The sequence below is a fragment of the Solea solea genome, chromosome 18 (assembly GCF_958295425.1).
Source record: "Solea solea chromosome 18, fSolSol10.1, whole genome shotgun sequence".
Lineage (NCBI taxonomy): Eukaryota > Metazoa > Chordata > Actinopteri > Pleuronectiformes > Soleidae > Solea > Solea solea.
This window is the reverse complement of record NC_081151.1, coordinates 3553331-3573222: the sequence shown is the minus strand read 5'-3', so window position 1 is coordinate 3573222 and position 19892 is coordinate 3553331. Positions and strand designations below refer to the sequence as shown.

Here is a 19892-nt window from a genome sequence, read left to right as displayed (position 1 = left end):
ATTTTTTTTTTTTTAATTTGAATAGAAGATAGAACAAAAATACAATAATCAAACTGCAATGTATTAATTGTGCTGTTTCAAATTGCAGTTTTAATTTGAACAAGCTCCCTCAGCTGCACTTCCACTTACTGATCAAAATGAGATATTTTCACAGTTTGCCATCACCTACCAGCCTGCTGGAATGGTGAATATGCTGGCAGCTGTGATCACCTGAGGGTGTGTTCACACTTTTCTGTTTTATTTTAAAATGCCACTGCCATCTTTTTTCTTTTTTTTTTTTAACATTCCGGGGCAGCAGGCAGTGGCTGCAGGGTGATTGTTGAAAAGCTGGAGTTCAAAAAACAAATTGGGCACCTTTTTTTTTATCAAGCAGAGGGGACATACAAGCAGAGTTTTCCATGTTTTAAATTTAGAGACTGAATTTCGGCCTTTAATGTTTCCCCTATTTCTGAAATGTTATAGATTACACAATGATTAAATAATTAGAACAGTAAGAATAACTAGAGCAGATAGAGATCAGTCTTTCAATCAATAGCGTATGAAGTTAAAAACATGGCTCCCTATTGTAGAGTTACTTGGTTTTTAACTGAAGTCATAAATGATATATATAAGAAAAAAGTGAACTCAAGATCTGAGTTATGGTTATAAGAGGAGGATATGTCCAAATAGTGATGATGAGACGAGTGAAATGAGAATGAACATCAAAGGAGAGAAACACATTTAAGACTCTCACAGTTTCCTCACTGTCTGGGGGAATAGAGGAAAAATTGGGCAGACCGACACAGATTCTCTGACATGATTTAAGACCATAAATAACAGGTGGAGAACTTGAAAAAAAGAGATGGATTTGCATCAGCATTTCACAGATGGTTCACTTTTGGTGCACATTTAGAGGCTCAAACATCAATTTCAGCAGGGAGAGGGACATAAAAGATGTTAAGTCTCATCTCCATTAGTCTGTCATCCCTTTGGAGACGGCGTGAAAAGATTGATGTTCCTGGTGAGAATAAACAGCTGGAACGTATGGAAGCGCTCTGTCTATGTGTCACGATCGGCCTTGGAATTCTCAGGGATGAAGTTGAGTTGTGACGTGGCTGATTGAGGCCAAAAAGCACGCAGGGAATCTGCAAAGCTGGGATCTCTTATGAACCCTGAAACATGTTTTATAAGCATCAGTATAAGGAGCTGTATAACTACCAAGACACTGCCCTCTTTACATGGCCTACCACTTCCTGTACCCCCACCTATTATTTGTTTCTATAGCACTTTGATACATTATATGTGGCGCATTTTCCTTTAAAGTAGTGTTTTTCATCCAACTGTGGAGCTGCAGGATAATGGAACAGCAGCAGCTGGGATTGACACATATAGGCATGCAGTCAGGGAGTTGTTTCGAGTAGCACTTACTTGTCACTTACTTTGTACTCTAGTCCCAGTTCATGCATTTTCAATATTGGGTGATCGTGTTCAAGAGAGGGAAAACAAACGGAATAATTGAGAGCTGTTTTCAGCAGCAGAACCCACTTCTAAAACTTTTTCTTGAGTGCTTCTTGGTGTTTTCAGCTATACAAGTAAAATTGTATGCCGCCATTTTTGCTTTAATAAACAGTAGTTGTTAATGTAACAGGACATGTTCTGGATGCGCTGCATTGAGAAAAACAGAAATAGTCAGTCGATAGTTTAATGACAAAGCTGTGGGGAATAACTCCGTCCAATCAAACAACACTTAGCTTGAGAGTCATTTGCATTTTTTTCCCGCAACGCTGGTGATTTATGCTCTTTAAATAAAAAGTCATCATCCTCTGGCAGTCCATGGCCCAGGGTGATTTAATTAATGACAAGCACATCAACTCCCATATGTGGAACATGCCTGGGATTTTGCTTGTCGATCAGCATCTGCCGCCCCGGCGACAAAATATGATTCCAATCAATGCTGTAATGGCTCAGAGGCCCCAGACCGAATCAGCCTGGCAGGAGCCACAACAGCAATGGCAGGAATGATGGAAAATTGTGTCAGTGTGCGCCTATGTGTGTGTTTGTGTTTGGTTATGGGGAAATATTTCTATTTTCATGTGCTTAAACCAGTGCAGTGATCCTATCGAGTATGTTTCCATTACAAAAAAAAAAGAAAGTGTTTACCAACGTCTTCTGCGAAACAACTTACACATGAATAATAAAAATGCCTTTGTTGTCAGAGCAAATAATAGAGCCATTGGAAAGCGTGGGACAGGAGGAGGAGGTGGGGATGTCGGTGAGCACATTTGCATTTGGACACACACACAGTGGACAGAAACAGAAATAGTCTTTGGTTGTAACATACATTCTATTTCCTACAAAATAAAGGTACGTGGTATTGTATAATCCTTGCAGGGGGAGATGAAGCTAATCCCAGCTGCCAACAGAGATGACCACTCGCGTTCAAATTCACATTCAATTGAAAGTCACTTTGTACTTTTCTTTTTTAACTTATCGTTGATGAACGTTTATGATGGAACAGTTAATGTTTCCAGCCCCAAAGATATAAACTTTCATTGAACACATTTAGAGCAACCTGTTATAAATGCCTGCTATAATAAAAAAACCATCTGTTTTCTGAATCAGGCAGTTCTAGGTGACACTGTGATCACCATTCCCAGAGCCTGGTTGGTGGTGCTTTACCGCAGTTACCGTCCGTGATGTTGCATTACCGCCTTCTCCTGCATTTAATCATCCATCACTTACTCCTGTTTCCTTTCCGTCCCCCTCCATTGCTCGACCCCAGAGTGTGGTTTACACCGCGCTACACTTTGTCTCACAACTTCTAACTTGCCGTCGCTGTTGTTCACATCAGTGAGACCTTCCTGGTGAAACCATGACCTCATTTCATTTAAATAGCGTCGTCCAGTGTGAATAGATTAGGTGAAGTGACCTTCCAGGAATGTTCTCGCCTGGAAGAAACCCTGTTCTGACATGTTCTGAGGAGATAAGACCAGAATCAATAACGGAGAGCCTAACAAGCTGCTAAACTTGACCTTAAACTGGCTTCTCCTTTTCCCTGTAACTTGATACACATAATATTCCACGTCTGTTCTCACTGCCAGCATTCTGTGTCTCATGTTGTGCACTGAAGAGCCACTTTTCACTCGTACAACACTTCACTGTGAACACATAGCGAGGCCGGAAGTGTAGCCAACAAAGCGTGTCTGCCGGTCACAGTTGCTGGTGCACTACTGTGACTTGTCGCAGTGAATATCATGAATATAGCCTCAGTTTTTTTTTTTTTTTTGCCTTATATGCATTACCACTGAAATGTCAGCTTGGAAAACAGCTTATAAATACTGTATATATATATATATTTATTTTTTATCAAACTGAATACTTTTAAAACAGATGGTTAGAAGAGATGGAGGATTGTGGAAACATATTCAGAACAGCAGTAAGGGGTTTTTTAAACCACCATCTGGGTTTTTTTCTAAAATATCTTTCATACAAATGGATGCTTGGCTTTGTGATGTGGATGCATTTAAGTCTTGAGTGTGTTTTCCTCTTTTACCTCTATTCTAGTTTACTAAACAATATGATTCAAACCAACAATCAGGCTCAAGCCGGCTTTTCTAACCTTAAAGCTTTACATTCCATGAACAATGCTTATGATAGCAGGTGAAGTCCCGATGGTATAGTACAGCAACAATGAATGATATTCTGCATGTGCTAATCTATAGTCTTGTCTGTGGGTGATAATACCAGACATGTGCTGCTCAGTGGATTTCACAGTGGCACCACCTGGCCTAATGACCTTCCATCGCTCGAGTCAGCGGGTCTCTGGCTCGACCTGCTACAGATAAGCTGTACGGGTGGATGGGTGGATGTGTTTGGGTTTACGGGCCTGGAGATGAAGTTGTTAACTCACCCACTTCATATGAAGTCATGTGTCCAAATGGTGGCACATTTCTACATTCATCCTTTCTTAATCTGTTTGCGTGTCAACTGTAATATCTATTTTCTTTGAAGCCACAATCATCGGTCGTCTTGTGTAGTATTGTGTCACAAACACGTCACATTGTACATTTATTACTATTAATAGCAGCTGTGGGCGTTGAGTGACCATGTGACGCTGTAGGCAATTAAAGTCGATGGCAGCAAAGTGAGTCATTATTTCACTCAAGTCCACTGGGCATTTTCAGTGACTCTCTTGCTCGTCTGAGCTCAAAACCTTTCATTAGAGCCATTTTCAGACGTGACATGTCCGGACATAAACTTTCTCACATAAGCCCACTCGGACGTTAACTGCAGATAACACTGTATACGGAAGCCAGCAGGAGAGTCATCTGTGACTCGTGTGAACATTTGTGCATCCACAAACTGCCCCTCTGAACAATCTCTGGAGAGCGTCCAGAGTTCAGTGCACGTCTAAAAGCAGCTTTTATGTCTTAGAGCTCTAAAAAGTAGAAGAAGAAAGTTAAAGTTAACACCGTACTGGTTAGATTTTTACTGGTAACACAAAGTGCTTCACACAACAAACTGAAAAACAAACTTTTTGGGGGTTTTCCATTAGCGATAGTACCTGGTGCCTGGTACCTGTTTTTTTCTAAAATGTGACATCAACAGACTGCCAGCCACTGATTGGTCAGAGAGTGTCGTCACCAGAAGAGTCATGAGCGCGATGTCCGACACAGGAATCAAACCGAACCATGCTGAACTGTAGATCAGTCAAAAATGACTAAAAAAATGCAGAAAACATGCGTTAATCTGCAACATTTAGCAAGGGAAATTCTAATAATTCAGAACACAGAACTAGTTTGTGTCGTGTATAAATGACGTTATGGCAGTTTTGTGCAGCCATTGGAGCCAAATTCATTCAATAGTAGCGAACCAGAGAGACAGTCAAGCACATCACACGAGTTGTGATGCAATCACAGATTTTCTAGTAAGATCTTTCTTAAATAAAAAAAAAAAAACAAAAAAAGCAGCTCAATAAGTAGCTAATGCCTATAACATCCAAGTTGAGCATAGATGAAAGGAAACGAGTCGGCTGCTTTATCGTGACGGCGGCTGAAATGACTTCTTTAAAGTTACAGTGAAGCACATTAGCCATGCAGTTCATTTAATGATGCAACTTCAAAAGGAAATATATGAAGGCTTCCTCCCCTTAAATCCTCACACAAATATCTCACTGCGATTGTACAGAGCGCTCATAACACCAGTATCATGACACAATTTAATGCATATACCGTATATACAATGACTATATATGGAACCAGAGACTTATAAGTGATCCTATATGACGAGTGCCAACATAGAATAAAATAATCTGACTCTCGCAAAATGTTGCCCGTGCACACTTAATCGCATCAAGCAGATCATGTCGTCTCTGACTCAACGCACCTGCTATTTTTGGAACAGGTCAGTGCGTCACATGATGGCTCAACTACGTGTTGTGATTGCAACAGACGCTGCTCTCATTAGCAAACAATCGTGTGGAAAAGAAAAGAAGAGCATTTAAAACATCCCTCTGATGTTCTCTGAAGCACTGGCTGTGTTTTTAATGTAGGGTCTGTGAGAGAGAGAGAGAAAGGGAGGGAGATGGAGGGAGAGGCGGGTTCTCTTACAGCAGGACTTGTAAGAGAATACATTAATATCAGCGAAGAAGTCTGGATGCTTTATTTGTTTGATTCGCTCGCTGATGCTGCCAAACTGCAGACTTTCAAGACACAAGCTTGCGTCTCCGTGCAGAAATGTGAGACCAGAGAGATTCTGCGGTATAAGAAGAGGGGGGAGGAAAGAAAAACGAAAAAGGATTCTTTCAAGATGTCCAGGGCAACTGTGTGTGACTCTGTGTGTGTGTGCTTATCTGCAAAGAGAAAAACACACTGAGTAAACAAGTTGGACAGAGACTCAAGACTCGGATGAGAGAATGTGTGTGTGTACCTCTGTGGGCGTGGGTGGATAACGGAGAGCTCGAGAGCAAGCACGGAGTAAATTGGTAGGAGGGGAGAAACGAGTGTTCTGGGGAGAGGAGAAATAGAGAAAGAAGAAGTGCAGACGGCCTTTTGGCCGTGGGCAGATCCAAACGGGTCAGTGTGCTCATACTCTGTGTACAGCGTATTCTTTATCAAGGCTTGTCCAAGTTCTTAGTTGCTGAAAAAAAGGTGCTCGTGAATACCTCTGCATCCATGCACCAAAAAAAATCCTTGGTCGTTTGCCAACGATTACGCCAGATGCTTGTTCTTCCTAACATATTCCAAACCTGACGCACCAAGGAGTCTGTGTTCTCTAAAGACTCAACGCCAATGTGATTAGTAGCATATCGAACAAATAATTAAGTGCTCGAGTGTTTAAATTGTGTTTTTATGTCAATCAATGAAAGAAACAAATGAATCTCAAAGCCCAAATCAAAAATCCCCCAAAAAATCTCCTACAGAGACGTCTCCCAGTTTCCACAGTGCTTCAGAGGTCACAGTTAATGTCACACGTCTCTGTCCACTCTTCTCCAACCCACAGTCCTCTGTGACAGCAATATCTGTAATGAGTAAAGCAAAGCAGAGGCGGGGGAACTCACAGCCTTCTCTGAAGCACCGACACTCAATCATAGCTCAGGTTTGACGCTCACACAGAGGCAGGGCTGTATCTCGTGGACCATTGATCAGGAAAACTATTTTTCTGCACCAAACAGTAAACGAGAAAGTGGGCTGGACAGGTACATGCTGCAGCCATGTTGTTTTCATCTGTCAAGACAGATGAGAAAAATCACAGTAGCTTTATATCAAGTGTGCATATTTTTTGGAAGAAGTGAAGAAGAGGGCAGTAAAGCAACGTTAGTGATGCCAATTGCGTTTAACGCCAAGAACAACAACAACAACAGCGACAAGTGAGTATTTATCCCCAAATTACTCATCACATTCCACTTATAGAAACATACACGCTGTAAGTGAAGCACACAATGAAGCCAGTGAGTTGAGCCTAACTGCAGAGCTGTGGGACACAAATAGTCACATCATTACCTACAGACAACAACAGAGCATCAGCGGGCTGAATCGTTCCAGCACTTCTTAGTGAAGATGTTCGTAAAAATGCTTCATTAACAAAAAAATAAATAAAAAAATAAATGACCTCAACACTTCCATCCAACGCACGTTTAATATTGTTTTTTTTTTTACCAAAATAAACACAAACTGAGTCCAACTGTGACATCTGCTGACCAAAAACAACAATGCAACCCATCATTACACCCTTTACAAATACACGTACCCTTATATCTATATTATTTACAGTGCAGGACACCACACTAAGCAAAAAAATTGGGTCACTCACAAGAATCACAGTCAGTGTTTTGGGATTAGTTGAAAACAAGGTGACACATTAGTCACATTTTTGTAATTATATTAAATGGGGGTTGCACGTGAATATAGAGCTATTAAAAAAAAAAAAATCCTCTGTCCAGGAGTGTGGATTTGTCGTCACACAGTGTGAACTGGCCTCGATGAAGACTTGAAGCAATGCAGTGAGAGGTGACGGTTGCAGGGATCAAACTGAAGGCACTAATACGCTGCACTGTTGCAGCAGCAGCAGCAGCAGCAGCAGCAGCAGCATCAGCATCAGCATCAGCAGCATCCCTCCACCCACACTCTCACACACGTACGCCACTTATCTCTGCTGGAGGACGTATGTGTGTGTGTGTACAGTTGTGTACAGTTGTGTACATATATATAGGTATATACACATATAGACACACATATACCAATTACCATACATACATATTTTATATACACATTGTGGTTTCTGCTCGTTTTCTCCATCATTCATCCCTCTCCTTGTCACTCTCCTTCCCCCTTTTTAGTCATTCTCTTAGTCCCGCCCACTTTATTTTCATCTTCTTTTCTCTCCCACTCATGTTCAGTGATCACATGCACATGCACATGCACCCGACGGTACACCCACACACACACAGTTGGCACGGCCGAGCCCCCAAAAAGCAGCATGGTTTGGTGCGGGGTTATGCAAAGAAATACAAAAATTGGTGCGGCGCCACTGCCTAATGGTTGTCTCCATGGCAACCAAAGGAGCAAGGCCCTGTGATGCAGTGTCAAACAAATACAGGATTTGAAATCCCAGAAAAATAAATGACCTTTTGTGTGTGTGTGTGTGTGTGTGTGTGTGTGTGTGGCTATTGTGGCAACGACATCCAAAGATTCCTTTGATTTTAATACAAAAATGTATTAAAACGGTTTGTTTCACAAAAGGTAGTTCACTGAGTAGATTAAGTTCAGATAAAAGACTTGCTTTATCTACAGTGGAATGGTAAACTGGGACTACAGTAAATTCACCAAGTCCCAGCAAGTAAAAATGTCAAATGACACATGGACAGAGAAGTGTTATATTATGGTGTCACATTGTGTTAAATTTAAAATGCATGGACAAAGCTCAAGAGTCCGTATTTTAATAGCACATTTCTACTTTTAAACTACAGTTTTTGCATAAAACAGATCTATATATACATGTGCATAAACATGCACAGTAAACGCAGGGGTGGTGGTGATGTGAGCAGAGCACACTACAGTTCATCAACCTGTGACTTGTTGTCTGTGCGAGGGATGAAGGTGTGTCACCAAACTACCGGAGGAGCTAAAGGCAGGGAAGCATCACAGCTGCAGCTGCTTATTCAGGGCTGTTTCTCTCAAGAGGAGAGGCCCAGGTTGTGCCGCGTGTTCAAGTCACATACAGGTTATTATGTTTCAGTGCATGTCACTTTTGGGCTTTAATCCTTCACCTGTGGCTGAGAGGAAGAGGGAGGGAGGGAGGGAGGGAGGGAGGGAGGGAGTGTGTTGGTGAGTGACAAACACAAAGATCAAGTTTCTCCATAAGCACAGAACCCTGTGTGTGTACTTGTATTTATATCTTTGTGAGGGCCAAAGTACTTACAAACTACAACTTTAAAGGGCTTTTTCAGGGTTAAGTTGGTTTTGGTTTTAGGTTTAGGGAGAGAATTGGGTTTAGGTTAGGCTTAGTTAAGCTTGTGAAGGTTAAGGTTAGGGTAAAGGGCTAGGGAAAGCATTATGTCTATGATGTGTTTCCCCTTCAGGACATTACAGTATCTGGAATAAACTAAAGCCTGGTCCTAATGAAACATAATCTAATTTCTGAGGTTTGGTTTAAGATTAGATGTAAAATGTGTATTGTGGTTAGGTGGTTAGGGTTACGACTTGGCTCAAGGTTCAGGGTTAGAATTGGGTTTAGGTTATGCATTATCTATATAATACAAGAAGAAGGTTTGGGATAATGCTTTGTTTATGTTAACCCAAATGAATAAAAGTCAGTGCAGTGTCCAGAGAAGAATAGCTGGGATTATTTCTTTGACTCCCAATTGGTGTCCAAATGACTCCAACTCTGTCGTCTAACATTTCAGCCATATTGTGCTTAAGATATATGCTGTTTTTTACTGACTTGTCAAAAACAGAGTGCAGGAATCACTCAGGTTGTTTGGGGCATTGAGAAACACGACCCCTCCGCCTCCAGGTTGGTGTGAGCTGTGTTTTCAACGGTGATGATACTTCTTCTTACGTTTATCATACTGTCAGAATCTACAACGAGGGGGGCTGCCTTGTACCAGACTGGAATATCACGATGGCAACAGTTTAGGCATTCTCGCAGAGCTGTGGATCAGCGGCTGAACTATGATGCTTTGACAAACTCAGCTCTTAAAGACTGAGCTGTCACTATTTCTAGATCACTCTAACCAGTAAAGTTCCTGCACCTGCGTCGCAACAGAATCAGAAGTCGCCGTGCCTCTGAATGTATGAGGAACCAATTTACAGAGACACTTATCTCTCGTTCCAGTAGATGCCTCCTGTTGAACTTAGAGGTTCAGCGTTATTAAACTGCGCAAAAAAAGAGCACGAGTGGCCGACAAACCGTGAAACCTGAGCTCTGCAAAACATGATTTGCTACCCCGGTGATGCAAAAACACCCACATTAACACTTGCCTATCTGCAAACCCACTTTTCTAACTGCATTTAAAACATTTTTTACTCCAGGCCTCTTGCACGAATAGAATGAATTGCTCCTTTGTCGTAGCTATTCCATATTTTTCTTTTACGCATTCAATTTACATGACGTGATGTAGATTAACATTGCAGGGTGCCGATGGCAAGATTCTGTACACGGTCTCACAGCTTTAGCTGCATGTCAATACGCAGTGGCGTGCTAGAGCGTACGATTCCTTCAGGTCGTGTTCTCTCTGATTTGTTTACGGCCGACGGCTGTTTTCACTGTGTTCGAGCTTCGGCGTTTTGAGTTTTTCATGACTGTTGCAATCGAAAGCGCTCCACTGTTCCAGATTACCGACAAGGGCTGCCAAGAATGCACGGTTCTTCCATCTGTGCATTCTTTAAAGCGCTGATCCCCGGGTGTGTGTGTGTGTTGTCCTTCATCTGCTCGGTCTGGGAAGCACAACGAAGCAACGACGACACAGGAGATCACATGCTTATTGACCTAAGGAAACACATTATGTAAGCGCGCTGCAATCAAATTCAGCCACCACTCAAGGGCCATTCATCTCGCTTGAAAGTAAATGTGACAGTGTCATTTTCGGCAGACAAACAGCTGTATCTGTCTCACTCCCGGTCCACCCTGGTGCCTTGTCAATCTGCTGAGAGGGACAAGCGCAGCCGAGCGAGCGTCTGGCATGACAATCTATATCCTGTCATGGTTAATACGCGCTATATACATCTGCATTACTCAGCGTTGGGCGCTTGACTGCGATCAATCGGACCCCGAGGTGAACGTGCTGAAGCTTAGCAGAGCACTGGGGTTAACTCTGCTACTCGCTCAGCGTGTAGTTTGTGTGCAAACAGAAATGTGCTTGAAATTAACATAGACCGACCTGCCAAATGTGAGTAAAATATTATCATTGCTATTGGTGTCATCGAGTTACAAGCCAAGCTGGCAGGCGACGCAGAGGCAAATCACTGATACTGCTGCAAAAATCTCAGTGCACCTGCGCGCTTCATTGCACTTTCGGGAGACTGCGTGCAAAACAGTCTGCGAAGTTACGTTTAAATTGAGGGGTGTGTGGCGATAAAGCTCAGTCAATGCCTTTTGTTTTATGTCCTCGGAACAGATGTGCCAATCACAGCAGAGTGTGGATTTTCTTAACGTGCAGATCATGCTGAGGGAAAAGTCTCTACCTTCATTTTTTCCTTAGTCTTCATCACCTGTGCAGCTAAAGGCACATAATAGGCACTTTTACACCACAGGTACTTTCACATGTGGAACTGCAGTTCTCTGGCTTTATCAGCTCAATGGGCATTACGTTAAGTGATGTAAGTGTACGTTGATTGTTCTTTTAACACCACATAGTTTGTGCTATATACGCCACATTTATGTACCATCGGCCGGTTTATGACTCCTAGTGGCAGTGCGGACATGAACAGAAGAAAAAAAGCCCCCAATGTGTGCTTAGCTCTCAGGGAAGCTCCCCAGTGGGTGCTGCCTGTAACTGTTTGGTCTGAAATGCCTGTTGGAGAACTTAACTCATCAAAAAAGCAGAATGCAATTACCTATAGTACATGTACACATATGCAAGTATAACGATGGTGCAGTCTTGTATTGGGAAATATAAGATAACCAATATACGAATTTCCTCTCCATCAGCCTCTTGACATTTGACTTCACAAAGGTAACTTGAAAATCCATAGTAGGTATATGACCTTCTCATACACACAAAAAAACCAACCAATTATAATTCTGTTTGTGTGTTCCTGAATGCACTCTTTATATTTATATTCTTTAGGAGTCTCATGAGAGTGGAAAATGGATTAAAAAGCGAGCACTTACCCAACTGCAATGAGTGGTTCCACTCTTGTGCCGTCCTAGGGTAATTCAATAGCCGTGCTACTGTACACATGCACGGTAACCTGCTGCAAGTGCACCTGAACACGTATTAGTGATACGGGAGGGGGATTCTACTGTGCTGGCTCAAAAACCGGTCAGAGGAAATGCTGACTCCATGTGACTACAAGTATAATAATCTGCCTAATGCTCCAGTATAACACAGTGCTGCATTTAATGTATGTAGGGGGGAAGCCCCATTGATATTCTAATTAATGAGCACCATTTGGGAAGGACACACGAGCCACACGAAGAGCTGGAGGTTGATCATCAGTGTGTCTGTTATATACAGTATGTGTTGCGGAAAATGTTTTTCAATTAACACCTAGGCAGCTGTGACTCTTCAGCACATCGGTGGCATTGGTGACACAGTTGTTCAAGTAAGGCTATACTAATAATAATGATGATGATAGCGCCAGACACAGATGCCAGTTCCCATTAGATACAGTGCATGCACCTGCACCTGCACCTGCATGTGCACAAACACCACACAGACTGCAGGAAGTTACGTTACATCACAGGCGTCTGTTCAAACACCATGGAGTGATCGGTGGAGAGTCTCTCAGTCTCTGGCTGAGTAACACATTATGTGTGGGAGAAGCTTTTCGGGTAGGAGAGAGTCTGTCTGCAGTGCAGCAGTGGACGCGGAACGTCCAAAGTGTCTCCTCTAACTGGCTGCAGTGGCTCCGTGCTTCACCGGGCAGGCAGATTTACACCAAGGGCAAGGAACCCAGGAACCCAGGTTGTAAATCGTCACCAAGTCGAGCGCCACCCAGCAGCTCATTAAGGGACGCCACTGTACTGGAGACAAGTGATTCCTGAAAGTGAACGTGTGCTGCTGCTGATGCTGCTGCTGATGCTGCTGCTGATGCCTGAGCTTACACTCACATTCAAGTCACTTGATGATGTTTGAAAGGGAAACACGTATGTACACACACGCATGCACTGTTTCTCCACAGACTTAAGAGCACTTCATTCACAAAAACACTAAAGGATGCACAAGCGGCCCACGCAGCAGCGCTCTCCCCATCTCTCCGTGAGTTTACATTAGACATGCATGCAGCTGCCCACACACCGGCGAGCGTGCGCGCGCTCACACGCACGCGCGCGGAGAGCGCACCTTCCATTGTAACCGTCACAGAATTTCCTTGTGATCATCTGTGCTGCCCTGCACTCACACGTTCACTGTGTCTTAGGGGTTTCCCCCGAAAAAAGGGGGGTTAGAAAATGCTGCACTTTTTTTTTTTCTTTTCCATCACCACTCCCCCCTCCACCCCAGTAAACACTGAGAGACCCAGATACACATTGGGACATCTACTACCACTCCCTGATACCCAATGACATGCAAATCATGTACAACAGCTAAATCCTGCCTCACTATTTGAAAAAGCAAACGCTTTCAAGTTGCTGCAGTAAAACTGAATTTATTGCAGGGGCTTAAAAAAAAATATAAAAAATACACAGAAAACACACATGGTTTGCACATTAACGCATGCCTTAGGTTAACTACATGCTGGATTGGAGCAGTTTGCACACAACCCCAGTCATGATATCCGGTCATAAGAACATTTTAGCCCCCCTCAGGGGGGGGAACAAGCTTGAAGGCACTCCTCTGCCAATCACTACATATAATGCAGAGGAAAAATGGGAAGCCAGAGGGAGAACTTACCTGGCACCGAGTCTAAAAGCAGGAGGCATCTAAGAGCACGAGCTTCTCTGTCATCCAGAGACGGTGGAACATCACACAGTCATGTGTGTAGGAGATGTTGCATGAAAGACTTCCTGATCTCTTCCCTTCTCTCTCTCTCTCTCTTCTCTATCTTAAGACTTTGCCCTCACATTTATCCAGAAACCCTAGGGAGGTGGCAGGGGTTTACCAGCGCTGCAAAAAGGTAAAGAAAAATGACACTGAGGATGCTCGGATCTCCTCCACTGAGATGAGTTGTGAGCGCAAACACCGTGAGGACCATCCACTGCAGCAAGACCAGAGTGGAGCGCAGCGAGAGAGGGAGAGGGAGCAGAGAGGAGAGGAGAGGAGAGAGAGAGGCAGGATAAACAGGCATTTGCTGCTGCTGCTGCTGCTGCTGGATCCAACAGTAAGGCTCGAACAAAAATCTGGGACTGGATGTCTGGATCCTGGACTAAGAGCATCATCGCCGTTGCATTTACCAAAGCACATGAACAGTTAAGAGAGGAAAATAAACAAATGAGAGGCTGCACCCAGCAGACTTTTCTCCACTAGCACAGTGCCATCCCTCTCCTGCATGACACCCAATACACCATGATTCTCCTCCAGTGTCCCCGTGGATCTGTCTTTCGCTTTTCTTGTGCAACCAACAACAGTGTGCAAGCAGGACACTATTTTTAGACGTCAATGCAGAAGATAATATAAGATATGAAAAAGCATCACCAATAACGTAATGTATGGATACGAGCAGACACTGTAGTAAAATGTAAATAAAAATGAGCACAATTCACTAGCAATTTACAAAGCAATTCCATTTTCTTCAAGCAATACAACAAAGGTTCAATATAAACTGTATATATCACAATGTGAGACACTGCACTGAATCAACTGTCAGATGTCTTCAGTGGTTCGGTGTTCAACAAGTCGTCATGTTAGCCATGAATTTTCAAATTCACTGTTTTACAAAAACACTGGAAAAATAGTGACGCACATTATTATTTTCTTGATTGAGATGTCAAAATGTAGTTATATACTTGATCATTAAGTTTAATTACTGCATTGATTTCTGAGTTCGGCTCAAATTTGGGCATAAAAAGGTGAATTCAGTTGAAGTTTTTGAAAGATTTCTAAAATATTAATGTTTTCTGGTTTCTATGACAGCTGGTCTAATAAAATGTAAAGCTAAGCAACTGAGTAGAGAATTGGTAGCGGTGATGTGAGATCACCTTGTATCTTTAATGTACAGGCAGAATTCCTCAGGTGAGTGGCATCATTTGCATGCTGGAGCTTCACTGCACACCAGCTTGAAGCGAGTACCGTGACCGTCCAATCGTGTGGGTGGTATTTTAGGCCCCAGCAGGGCCCAAGGTTGCTTGGCAGAGCTGCTCGAGAGCTGCGGCACGATCTTTCAATAATTAACAGTGACAGACACAACAGCGCAGCTGTCACATCAGATCTATAATCTCGGTCAAGAGAGCCAGCTATAGCTGTAACCGCCATGCATTCTGACAGCGCTCGACCAGGTGGAGTGGAGATTTACGAGCACGTTGGGAAAATATTAATTTCCCCCTCATCAGAAGGGTGAGTACACTGATCGTCGCCTCAGTTAAGTAAAAAAAAAAAATAATAATAATAATAATAAGGTGACAGAATAGAGGCTGTCTGGATTTAAATTATGGCTGAGTCCAGCTGGATTGATTGCTTATAAATCGTCTTAAAGGTCCATCCATTCATCGTTTACCGCTTTATTCTCCACATGAGGGTCGCAGGGAGCGCTGTGTCAATCACAGCTGACACAGGGCGATAGGTGGGGAGGGAACACCGCGGACAGGTCGCCAGTCCATCACGGGTTCACATATAGAGACACGCAACCATTCGCTCTCACAATATCTTGTGTAAAATTTAGGTGAACTTATTTTAATTTGGCAGGAAACGAAGATAACATAATTGTTCTATATTCTATTTTCATATTTATGAGTGCACATTCACCTGATTGTATGAATTTGTGTTTTTCATTAGACCAAAATGAGCCTTTTTATATTTATATCCGCAATCGTGTCAGCACACCATGTTCTTACAACAGGCCACGACAGACACACTTCTGTGCTTTGTTGTTGTATTTTACACACTATACTTTGAATTTCTAAACTTATTTATCCATGGATTTGTTTTCAGTTTTTTCCCCTCATTATGCTTTAAATCATCCCGCTTCACTGTTGCTTCGCGTGACCTCATTGATCGACTGAAGTAGCTGCTTTTGTGTAATTTGTGTTCTGGATGTAGCCCTGATGCAGACCTCTGGTCAAAACATCTTTGTTTCTTTTTTTAAAGACGATGTAGCCATTAAAATAAAGCCTTTTTATGTCCATCCTTCCTGATTTTGTGCTACTTTGTATCACCTTACTTGCTTTGAAAGTACGGTCTTTGATTTTTGATACCTAAAAGCATTAAAGCAACACAGGAAATGCCTTATTAACATCACTGTCATTATGATAACTGCAACAGGTTTAGTTTTGAAACCCCACCTCTGATCAGACATCTATTACGTCGCATACTCACAGCTGCTTCACACTCGACACGGCACTGTATATGTGCAGTGATTTTTCTATCACACGTCCGTCACACCTATTCACACACTGCCAGCACAGCCATCGGGAGCAACTTGGGGTCAAGCGTCTTGCCCAGGGACACACAAGCATGTAGACTAGAGGAGGGGGGGAGGGATTGAACCCCACAACCTTCTGAATGAAAGACAAACCAGTGTTTTAACAAATGACTGCAGAGTTAAAATGTCAAAGTGTATCACTCTGAGACGATACTGTACAGAAAAGAGAGTTAATTCGCTCTCTTGGAGAAGGAGCAGCAACACTTTAGCCCATGGGAACCTGCAAAAATGATTTTGGTGCATTGGCTTTGCGGAGCGATTTAACGTGGGAAGAATGCGACGGCCCTCTGGGAGGAGCGGTTGGCGTTTGATCCATCCAAATATTCATAGAGACGTCCAATTAAAATCCTCAGAGATACGAGTATTAATCGTTTTGGAAATGCATTTCATGCAAAAGAAAACCTGCTCACTCAGTCTAATCTGTTCTGTCTCATGTTACTGTTACTGCATCTTCCACGTCGTTCTTCTTCTCTCAGATATGATGATATCCCGAGCCGTGCCGCACATACAGTACAGTACCTCTACTCTCGCGTCCCTCTTGCTTCTCAGTTAGCTAGAAAATGCAGGGCCTTCCTCTCTCTGTATAGCAAATCTCATTTCACCAGAATATTCATTTCACGGGCTGCTGTCCCATACAAGCTGATACTCACACAGGGAAAGGCTTTAAGCATTATTCCCTTCTCTATTCAAATTGGAAACAGCAAAGTGGGGCCTGCGCCAGAGATATGAGCCTCCTGCTCTGTGTGGTTCGTCCTTGTAATGAGGTTGCAGCCGCTGCTAACTATTCATCCCAGTCATTCACCATCCAGCCTTATCGCACATGCTCGCAAAAAGGCTGAGGGCTAAACACCGCGCAAAAAAAACACGACGACATCTTATGAGAATTGTCAGATCGGATGGACGTTTCCTATGCAGCCTGTCATTTTAAATGATGCACATACATGGAGCAGAACCCACTGTTGAGTGTGTGTGTGGTCCTGTGTGGAGAGCTGCATTTAAAATCGCAATAGCATTGCAGGAAATGAGAATTCAGATATCTTCCATGGATTTACAGATAAACTAAAATAATGTGTTTCATGTGTAACGACGTCACACAAAAACACATCATTTACAAAATAGTAAATGATGAGGACAGGTGAGTGATGAGGACAGGTGAGTGATGAAGACAGATGAGGACAGGTGAGTGATGTGAACAGGTGAATGATGAGGACAGGTGAGTGATGAGGACAGGTTAGTGATGAGGACAGGTGAATGATGAGGACAGGGGAGTGATGAGGACAGATGAGGACAGGTGAGTGATGAGGACAGGTGAGTGATGAGGACAGGTGAATGATGAGGACAGGTGAGTGATGTGGACAGGTGAATGATGAGGACAGGTGAGTGATGAGGACAAATGAGTGATGAAGACAGGTGAGTGATGAGGACAGGTGAAAGATGAGGACAGGTGAATGATGAGGACAGTTAAAGATTTTGTGACCTTTGACCCATTTTGACTGATACATTATGTGTTTACATATTTTATTTTGACAGCACTTTAATTTGTAGAGGTCTGCCTTTAATCCTTTAATTAAAAACAATTAATGTGAGAAGTAAGAACCTCAACCTTGTTAAAAAGTAACTAAGTAACTTTTAATAAATATATTTCAAACAAGCTACTTTTTTGACTTTAACTTGAGTACATTTTTAGACCAGTACTTTTACGTGTACTTAAGTTGAACGTGGCATGGATGTTGGTGACAGATGGGCTGCTCTGAGTATCTCAGAAACTACTGATCTACAGGGATGGATTTTCTTTAGGGTTCATCCAACGAGCAGCAGTTCTCTGGTGTGAAAAATGTCTTGAGGTCAGAGAGGGGAATGGTTGATATGGTTCAAAATGATACCTCTCTAGTCCTCATCCTCCTCATCTGTTTATCTTCCAGACAGAACGAAACAATTAGCAGTTCGTAACGGCCAAATTTAAAACTTTGCTATTATATGTCCCACACATCCAAAACAAACCGAGCACACACAAAGACATGGATAACACTGTAGTAATAAAAGTGGCGTGCATTACCTGCACACACTGTCCAAGCTGCTAAACCACTCTGACATTAAATGCATCCAACAGGAAATATCAAACTCTATCAGACAAATCTAATCCAGACTTAATTTAATAGTGGATCTGTATTCCTGGTATATCTGGCTCTGCTTGCAGTCACAATAATGGATCTCCGAGTTTATCTGCTTTCTCTGATCTCATTTGCCTCTATGTTTTGTTAGTGTAAATGCTCTGTGTGTGTGTGTGTGTAACCATTATATAACCACTGAACCTACTGCTGTGGTTGTTCAAGGTGATATCGCCCACATTATTCACAAGGATTTCTCACACAAACAGCGCCATAATACGTCTACATTACGGTGGAGTGCATCGATCCACATTTAGCTGACTGCACCACGTTGGGAAATAAAACAGCTCCATGGTGTTTGAATCATTTACGGCCGTTTTTAGGAAAACATAGGAGGGTGTCCGCGTCTGAAGGGGGGTCTGTCTCTTTTACATCAACCCCCGGGCTGGAACTGCACACACACACCCCCACATACGAGTTTGTCACTCTTACACCGTCAGCCGCCACCGCCGCCCCGCACACTCACTGGGTCAACGTGAGACTTGACGAATGATGCCTCCTTCGGCTGTACGGGGGAAAAACAATGAGCTGAATATGCCAGGCTGTTCTGTTCGCAGTTCAGGAGAAGCATGAGAAACCACTGTGAGCGGGTGATTATTACTCGGCTGCATTAAGCAGCGTGATTGATTTTCCTGAAGGTTATAACAAACGTGTGAGCGACAGCGCTATTACTGCAAGTGCATGGTAAACAGGTAAAACATGTGTAGAACACACACACACACGCACACATACAGGAGGCAACGTCATAGCATCCGAGCAATCTTGATAAAGCTGTTTTGTTTGCACTTTGCCTAAATCGAAATTAGTGTTTACCAAACTTATTCATGTGGGCTTCCAAAAAAAGTATTTATAATAAGTGTATAGTGTATGTATTGGTCGCTTTGAGTGTTATTTTGTCATCATGTGTTGTTTTTATTGTAGCTGTGAAGGATTATTATGTACAATCCAGTCCTAGACACATTTTATATTGTTACAGCAAGAGGCAACACTCCTCATCTCTCTGATTTTTTCAGCTTCTTAAATGTGAATTTTTTTTTTGGTTTCTTTGCTCGATAAAACAAAGAAATCATGAAAAACTGAATCATTTTGGTAAAACACTGATCAACATTTTTCAAGGTTTTCTGACATTTTATGGACCAAACAAGTCCTTGATTAGTTGCAGCCCAACCAATTACACTTCCCTACATGAAGAAGAAAAACAGCAAATATGATGACCATCTAACTGGACATCTAAGTTTGAGCGTTGTAAATGATGCATTCGCCCATTCCTGACTCAGCAGGTCACTTTGTGGCAGCAGAACAGAGACCTTCAGCAGTTTGCCTGACTTTGATTCATCTAAATCATTAGCTGGTGAAAAACACCAAGTTGGAGGGCAAATATTTATGGCCAGGACACATCAAAGGTGTAAATCAGCCCCGGTAACGTTCCCTCCTCCCCTGTGGCATCATCAAAAATATGATAAACAGTCAGCACATTCAAGTAAAGTTACTCATTCAACTGCCACTT

The 19892-nt window shown here is 42.6% G+C and overlaps 1 protein-coding gene across 4 annotated transcripts in view; it reads right to left on the bottom strand.

Moving 5' to 3' along the window:
• dlgap2a (discs, large (Drosophila) homolog-associated protein 2a) overlaps positions 1–19892 on the bottom strand; it is a 139902-nt gene that overhangs the window by 82655 nt on the left and 37355 nt on the right. Inside the window, exon 1 of one of the 4 annotated variants that reach the window (XM_058615408.1) lies at positions 13535–14063. The exons of 2 other annotated variants lie outside the window; for them this stretch is intronic. The gene's annotated coding sequence lies outside the window, so the exon portion shown is untranslated. Of the gene's footprint in view, positions 1–13534; positions 14064–19892 lie in introns of those variants that run through there. One more of the 4 variants, XM_058615409.1, reaches the window with a different exon arrangement.